This window comes from Gymnogyps californianus, chromosome 15 (assembly GCF_018139145.2).
Source record: "Gymnogyps californianus isolate 813 chromosome 15, ASM1813914v2, whole genome shotgun sequence".
Lineage (NCBI taxonomy): Eukaryota > Metazoa > Chordata > Aves > Accipitriformes > Cathartidae > Gymnogyps > Gymnogyps californianus.
This window is the reverse complement of record NC_059485.1, coordinates 13,808,386-13,817,127: the sequence shown is the minus strand read 5'-3', so window position 1 is coordinate 13,817,127 and position 8,742 is coordinate 13,808,386.

Here is an 8,742-nt window from a genome sequence, read left to right as displayed (position 1 = left end):
TCCCTTTGCTGTTTTTTCCCAACGTTTTTGATACACTATCTTCCTGACCTTTCTGATGAGCAACCTCTTTCACAGGCAAGCTTTAAGGGTGGAGAGGAACTGCTTACAGACAGACCTTTCCCCTTTTACCTCCTACTTGTATGGCCGTGCCTGCCATCCAAAGGTCTGATGAAGATAACTGCTCAGCGTGTTCTCTGCTCCAGGAGTGCAGCCAGAGGAGGAGGAGGCATCGCTGCTCTGATCTCCTCTCCCACACATGGTTTGTGTAAATGTGGAGTTTCTGTTCCGTTTTTTAATTCGGTGTCCTCCCATGAATGCCTCTGGGGGCAGAAATTTAGGAAAACAAGTTCTAAATGTTTGGATGTTCAGATCCTGTTAATCAAGGCTGGAGTTTCTTAATGAAGGAAGTTGAGAGTAACACTTTCATTTCATTTTCATTTCTGGGCAGAGGAGAGGACTCCAGAAGTCAAGTGCTGATTTTATTAAATTATTATCCATTGAAATACACCCAGATCAGTGCAATAACTCAGCTAATGGCATCTGTAATTATTTGATTACGGTTGCTGAACTATGGATCTCTGAATATTAAAAATATTATACACTAATATAAAGCCAAGGGATAATCTAACTGTCATGAATTCAGATAAAACAGCTATAAAAAATCGTACGTGCAGTATTAAGCCCTCAAAATGAAAACCAGCAGTACATCTCTTCCCTTCCCAACTCTAACTCAATGTGATGCTTCTAGGCTAGAGAAACATATTACTGTTTAGAACAGATTAACCATCTTTTTTCCCAAATATTTCAATACCTGTATACTGAGACACATCTTCTCCTCCACCATCCTCATTCCCAACATCCCTAGAGCTGCCAGCTGTGGCACATCATGAGCCAAGACACTAAGCCTGCTCCAGACAAGGAAATTTAGACATTTCTTGGCCCATATGTATTTTTACATCCTGTTTCCACTGATTCACAGGTAAGGACCTGGCACAGTGATCTTTAGACAGAAATAAATACAAACGCACCTTTTTAAAGGGATACATGATGATAATTCTCCTCAAAATGAAGAAAACATTATGTAGAAAACATGATGTGCCATGTGGACTAGAACAATTCGGTTTTGAAAAAAAAAAAAGAGGTGACAGCAGCAAAGCATGACTTCAGAAGAAGAATAGTAAGGATTCATGAGAAGCAGGGAAACGTATCAAATAGCTGATCACATTGCTGCCTTTCTGTGATGATTACAGGCGTATAGGGTATAGGAAAACCCCAGATCTAAAAGTAGTTTACAAAACATCTAACAAGACCAAACTGGTGCCCCCGAAAACACGTCACAGGTACCTTCTAGCCAGGTTTTACTCATTGTAAACACTAAGCTACCAAACTTGTCCTGCTAGGAGTGGTCAAGTACAGTCTTCAAAACTCTGATGGAGCTAAGCCAGCAAAGAAAACCAAACCAACCCTCCAAACAATGATAAAGCCCAGAAATTCCCAGGGTGAGCAGCCCCTCCAGGTCCCGCAGGCTATCGGGCGCTAGGCATCCAGCACCTACCCGCAGACCAGACGCCTCGCTTTCTGGTTTGCATAAGGGTATTTTAATAAAGATAAGTAACTGCCTGGATGGCGACGGCAGTAATCCCTGGGGCCAGCAGACTGCACGCTGACACAGCCTACTAAAGCTGTGCACCTAGTGGGGGCACGGGGAATTAAAAATAAATTTGAACTGAGTTTTTAGCATGCCTTATTTGTTCTAAAGGTTGTACTGGAATTATTTACGATTTTCCCTCATCATCTGAGCAGATATTCTCTCCTTAGGGAAGGCCAATGTCTAAAAAACCCTCTTTCCCTTATCTTCTTCCGTCCTGTTTCCTCCCAAAAAGACAATTTAAAGGTGAAGGAGTTAGACAGCTAATATTTCACCTATGGAAGAGAAGAATGACTTAAAACACAATATTTGGCTGTTGTTGCTTGATGACTTTATATTGATTCAAGTCTGCTCTGTCACCAGAATGTGTCTCACCATCTCCACGTCACATGAGGCCAATGAGCCAGCTCAGGGAACTGATTTGACTGAAAACCAGTATTTTTTCAAACACAATAACATAAAAAAAATTGTTTTCAAATCTGCTCTGGTTTGGTATGTGGTACACAATTGTGAATGCTGACATAAAAGAAATGGAGGGAAAAATTTGGCTGGGGAGGAACTTTTGGTGAGTGCCCGTACTTTGCCTAAACCTTGTTTTGGTTGACACTGCCCTCATCTCCCAGCAAATGAAATGGGGGTGAGCTGGAGCAGTAAAAGTAGGCAGAGACAACCCAAACTGCCTCGAGCTGCAAGGCCAGAACCAGAACTTCAGATCTGGAGTGAAAGGCAAAGAAAATACAGAAAAAAAAGTTTTTTAAAGAAAGGAAGCTTATCCCATTTCCATGTTTATTGGATTTAAGGGTCTGTTTCTGTTCTGTTCCCAGGAGTAAAATACAGGAAGAGTTACAGAACATTTGTTGACAAAAACTGACTACAGCGATGGGGGGAGAAAAATATACTCTGGAGTAAGTGCTCCAGCATCCTCATAAATCTGCACTGGAATAGACTCTAGCCATTGTATTTCTAAGGCTGTTACAACAGAGCACAGCAGGACATACTCTCACCATAGCAACCCAGAAAACTGCCCCATCGGAGTACGTTTCCACTCTCTGCAACGCCAATCTTTCCCTGTCCTTGCTTCTCAAAGGAAATTGATATATTCAGGTCTTGAAGTAGCACTTGAAGCCTGAGCCCCAGCTCCAGTGCCACGTAAAGTCTCCTGTACTCCATCGAACAGCAGCAACGGGAAACATTAGTAGCATCTCTCTTATGCTGCAGAGAGTTATTGAAAAATGGGGTCAAACCTGAGAAAGAGTCTTTCCAGTTCCTTCAATACACACCAACCTTTTGGGGCCCAGTGCTTGCTCTTTATGGCACGTATCAGAGCGATTTAATGGTCTGAGATGAAGTTCTAGTTGTGTTCTTCACAACATTACCCTCCTCCACTGTATGACTAGCTCCCACCATGAAGAAGGGGGCTCAGTTCACAGCCTGAGCCCTGACGAAAGTGATTTTAGACCAGGTCACTGGGCTGCACCATGGGAGCTGACGTTGGGGCTCACATACAGCCCTGCTACCCCTGCTGCCGTGGCTGTGGCTTCTGGCACATGCCAGCCAGGCAGCTAGAAGTGATAATGTCAGATTACATCTACTAATCCAGAACTTGTCTGTTAAACCTCGTATTCTTTAGTATTTTTGTCATGTTTCATTTTAAATATTTTATTAACACTTCATGACAAAAATCTGTCCTTATGCAATCTTGCTGGTGAAAGAAGGTATTTCATTAAGCGCTTACGGAGTCAATAGGACATCACCCTTACTTTCCTTGAACTAGAAAACCAGGCATTCCAGAAGAGAAACTGCATATATTATCCACTGAGACCAAATGACTCTATTACTGCCCCCAGTTTACTACATGTCCTGTTTGCTCAGGACAAATTGTTAAGAAGATTTTAAAGAACTGACACTATGGGGATCCCTGAAGGGCAGGTATTGATTCCATACTTCTTATGGAATAGAAGTGTATTATCTCCTTTATATAGGTGGAGAATTAAGCAGAGAAGCTAGAGAACCCATTTTGGGGAGTGCTGTGCATCCTACTCCCACACAAACTAAATGAAGTCTTCCCTGGCCAGGGTCCCAAGAGATTACTGGTATTCAAACAGCTATTGAATCCTCCAATAGCTGAGCTGCAGAACTGCAAATATTATATTTAGCACTTGAAATGCTTTAAACTCGAACAGTCAGTCCTTACAACACGGGAGTAGGTGGTTTGATTTTTTTTTCTACTCAACTGATTAGAAGAGTGTGGGGAGAGATGTACTTTTTGAAATAAATAATTTGGTCAAGAACTGAAAGGACATTGCTATTGAAGCTGGAATCCAAGACCTGATGTCTATCCTCTGTTCATGTTACTGCTTACCTCTATGCACAGCTGTGCACGATATGCCCACTTGCTCTTTTAAAGAAACAGTTCAAATGCAGTTGTCCTTGAGCAAGCAAAATATTCAGTAGCTTCAGTGGGGGTTCTGCTGAGCCTCAAAGGTTTGATCAGGGAGCTTGCTTTTCATGGCTTATTCAGCCATCTAATCCTGCTAAAAACGTTTCCTACAGAGCTCTGTAGGCACAACTGAATCAGACCCTCCTGCACTCCCGTTCATGTGCATCCAGTCGAGTTGTGAGTACTGTCAATGAGGCTGAGATAGGCTCAGCTGTAGGACTGATGTGTGCTACTAGATAAAAGGAGGACATTTATTCTCATTTGCAACAATATCAGGTATAAAAAATTATGGGATCCCTGCTCTTCAAAGCTAACTCCAGCAGTATGAGTGTTCTCATGACTGTACCCAACAAGGCCATGTAATCAACTAATGCTCTACCTATGATCCTGTTTCTTGATTTCAGAAGAAGTGGGTTATGTGATATTACCAGCTGTATGGAGGTAAGCTGACAACTCAAAAATAAAGCTATTGGAACGGGACTTTCTGCCTAGAAACAAAAAAAACCATCTCTGAGCACAGGGTTAACTTAAGAAACACTCTTGCAATTTGTGATTCCAAAATGCTCTGCAAAGAGTGATACAGCAAGCTACTTTTTCTTTTATAATCTGTGATGCTCTGAAAAAAGAGGGGAGCTAAATGCTGAAGTGATTCATAACGGCCTTTGGGGGCATGCAGGCAACCTACTGTAGACCTTTGGCATCCTGCTGCTCCTTCAACTGATAAATGACGGTAAGCGGTGAAGCACCTGCTAGCTGCAGCAATTTGCATAGTGCCAAGTATCCCAACATCACACCACAAGATCGCATGGAGAACTCCTACTTTCATTTATACTCTATTAAGGATTTTTAAAAGCCTTGGCTTCCTGTCTCATGAAGGCACTGGAGCAAGTAATCTACTCTGCAAGCAAACGAAACTCCACTTAGATGACCCCCACAATGTTTTTTTTCCCAATCTTTCATTTACTCTGTAGCCTTTTTGTTTCATAGGCCAGTCATGTATCTGCAGTAAGTGATTAAGATGCTTTACGGTTAGACTTCGACCTGCTGTAGTTGGAGATTATAGGATATTGTTTCTCCTGCAGCCTTGGACATGGCTTTGGGATTGAATTTTGGCTAAAAATTTCCATATTGGGCCAACAATTATACTAACCATAGCACGAGCTCCCAAACTGAATTCAGCTTCAAGATCTGTCTGTCTTACTACTGACAACAGAAATACCAGCTTATGCACAGACTAATAAGGTTGTGTTATTAGAAGGAATAGTCATCTGCTCATTCATTGTATATCATGAAGATATGATGCGCACTTTTTTCTTCCTTTATGTTTTAATTGCTAGTCCTTCACAGCAAAGATCATCTCTTTCATTTGTGTACAGCCCACGGCAACAGGACCTTGTTTGTGAATCTTAATTAATGTGCTATGTAGAAACTGTTTTTATTTTTGACGATGCACTAGAGATTTGAATCTGGAGAAAAAAATAGCTGTTTAGAGAAGTATTATAGACAAGCAGAGCTCTCAGTTCAGAGCAGTTCTTAAGGAATGAAGAAAGATTAGGCTGCTCTGAAGTACTGAGCAGGAGGACAACTGCATATTCACCATGTGCTTTACCCTGTTATGCAAGAAACACAATTTATTTCAATGGAACCAAATATATAGTAAGGTACTACCCAGTAAAACTGAAAACTATGTCTGCTACTCTTTTTGGTAGAGTTTGCATTTACACGTAAATGATCTGTACCTCTGTGTGGTCATGTCTTTCTCGCAAAACGGGAGTCTTGCTCCTTGTCTGGATTGTTTAAGGATTTTGATATCAGAGCCCTGACAGGAGGTTTTGAGAATCTTGTTCCCGCAGAGTCAAACTGCTTTCCTTCTCAAACTGAGCAAAGCTTTTGGGGCAGAAAGTCTCTGGATCTCTATTTTAGGCAAAAATAAATTGACCAAGCTTTAATCACATAGTTTCAAGTTGCTTTTATGTGACAGCATTTTGATCATGGTCTTAGAAGTGCTGCTACTAAAGTGCTCCCAGGAAATTGCAGGAAGGATGCAGGCACTGTTGCAGTATTAATTTTTTATTTAAGGTTATTAACATTTTAAAATTCAAAACACCATTCAGATAGCCTTTTTGCAGTGCTTATCTAGTTTTGGTTTTCGGAACGTACTATTACCTAGCAGCACATACTGGAAAAGAAATCCTTTTATCCTATTTCCTTTCTTTTTACTTCCCATGACTCCAACACAGGAGAATATGAGGCTCTTGTGACCATAATGAACCCTCATACATTGATGCTATTTATCTCTGTCAATCAGTTTCTGTTTCAGACTGATCAAGTGTTTCCACTAAGGGTGCTCTATCCTCAGATTTTTCAGTGGGGAATAGCAGTAACAAGCCAATATACAAAAAGCCCAACCGATTGCATCAATAACAGGTTAAACTGTCTTGATTATGGGATATGCAACAGTCAGTGCACTGCTGTTCTCTGTAAACCAGACTTCTCATGGATACCTGCTGCTTGCTTGCTCAGGCATACTACTTCAGATTTACTTGGGATGAAAACTTTTGCCTGAGAAACATTACAATTTCCAGCTGAGTAATTTCCTTCCCCGCTGACCTGTTTTTTTGGAGGACGGCATACCTATAGTCTGATCCCAAAGGACAAAATGGTGAAGAGAAATGAAAATATTGTCACTCAGACCTGTTTTTTTCCCTTTGGTGAAATGAATACCTGCTCCCTTCGGCTCCTCCAGTATCTTAAACTATCACGAAAGTTCTCTTGTACAAGTATCCACACCTTTGGCCACAGCACTGTGAAAATATTTCCATGTCTATATTCAGCCATCTGTATATTCAGATATTTTAAAATGTTAGTGTTCACTTTGAATAGATTGTATTATCAATAAACCCTTCTCTTCCCCCAATTTCATATTTTCATATTTAAAAAAGATTTTCCTTTATTTATCATTAAAGTCAACTCCCAGTAAAAGTCTGCATAAGGGAATAAAACAAGCCTTCAGAGCCTTCTACAATTAGCATACCCTCATCATACTCCAGTAATCATCTCCCCTGAGACTTCAGTTGGGATGCCACACTGCTCTCATCACTACAGTGTTCCCATGGGGGAAATTAAGAGGCAAAACACCGAGGTTACTCAGATGCCACATTCACCACGTGTACACCATTGATCTCCCAGTCTTTTTGCATTTGACTCTAGCCAACAAATTGCTTACCAGCAACCAAAACCAGCACAGCTGTGTTTGTTCCAGGCCACCGATGGCAGGTCAAAATGGATTAGCATGAAACTTGTTCTTTATTTAGAGGCAGGAAAAATTCTTTAGTGAATCAGTATTGCCCAGAGGATATAGGCACTAAGCTTCTTAGGAGGCATCAGGGAGAAGAGTGTTTGGGTGTGTCAAGGGGTTTTTGCGCATGGTGCTTTTGTTTCTTTTTCTTCTCTCCTTTGCTGCCTCCTCCACAATTTACCCAAGAAAAGTCAATCAATATTGTCTTCATTCTCCATTTAATTCTACTTCTCCACCTGCAGGACTCCTTTGGTACATCATTCTTCTAGTCCCAGAAAATGCTTGACTCCTTTCCCACGTCCCTAACACCCTTTTTATCTTCAGGTGGCATAAAGAAGTCTGTAGACCAAGTTAAAGTTCTTCAATCCATTCTATCAAAAAATAACTTAAGTTTTCTAATTTTAAAATTCAGTATCCCAGTTCTCAGCTGTGCTAAGCCTCTCCACACTATTATCCCAGAAATCACCAATGGCCACTTCAGAAAACTGTAAAAACAATTGATACAACAACTCCAACGTTACCTGCCCCACTTGGCGTAACGTGTGTAGAAAGGAAAACACCCCTCTTAAAATCTCAGCAGTTTCTATTAGCTGTAGATATTTCTGAGAACTGTGTGTAGCCAGGTTTCTCTAAATTCAACCAGGAAATTCAGGTGCTACACTTTTACCCAGGATTACCTAGTGATGCATTACAACTCCCTGCTTGATTTATACTGACTAGGCATCAGTCATAGCCCAATTTCAGGACTGTATGCTTGATAAATCATGACTAACACTACATTGTATTGCAGTAACCAACTGTTTATTTCACAGTTGCCAACGTTATGCAACTCTAGAAATATTCAGAAAAACAGATGTGTGGTACACAAAATCCAGGATAGCCACGTCCCCTCCTACATCAAGCTCCATGCAGTAACTTCTGGTCTCAGATCTTACAGAGAGCATCTGCAAAGCCCACTGAAGTTGACAGGAGCATTTCTGCTCACCTTTTGATGACGGAGATGGATTTAAGTACCCTATTTATTGGAGAAGTACTTGAATACAATCACACCACACATTCCCATTTGATACCTTTCAATATTTAAACAATTTAAGAGTATAAGGAATGAACATTTCCAATTTGTAGGTAGTTTATAAGAAATCCTATTCTATAGAGGAGATAGTTTCCTCTTCTGTTCTTTGTTTTCCTTAGAACAGTTGCACAGGAGAAAAATCCATGTTCCACCACAATATGTACTTACTGGCCTACTGATCAATATATGATTTACAAAACCAATTTTCATTTATTGTCAACATTTTAAAATTTTTTTTTAATGTATTCCTTTCTTTTCTATGCTATCTTTGTACATTCATAAAA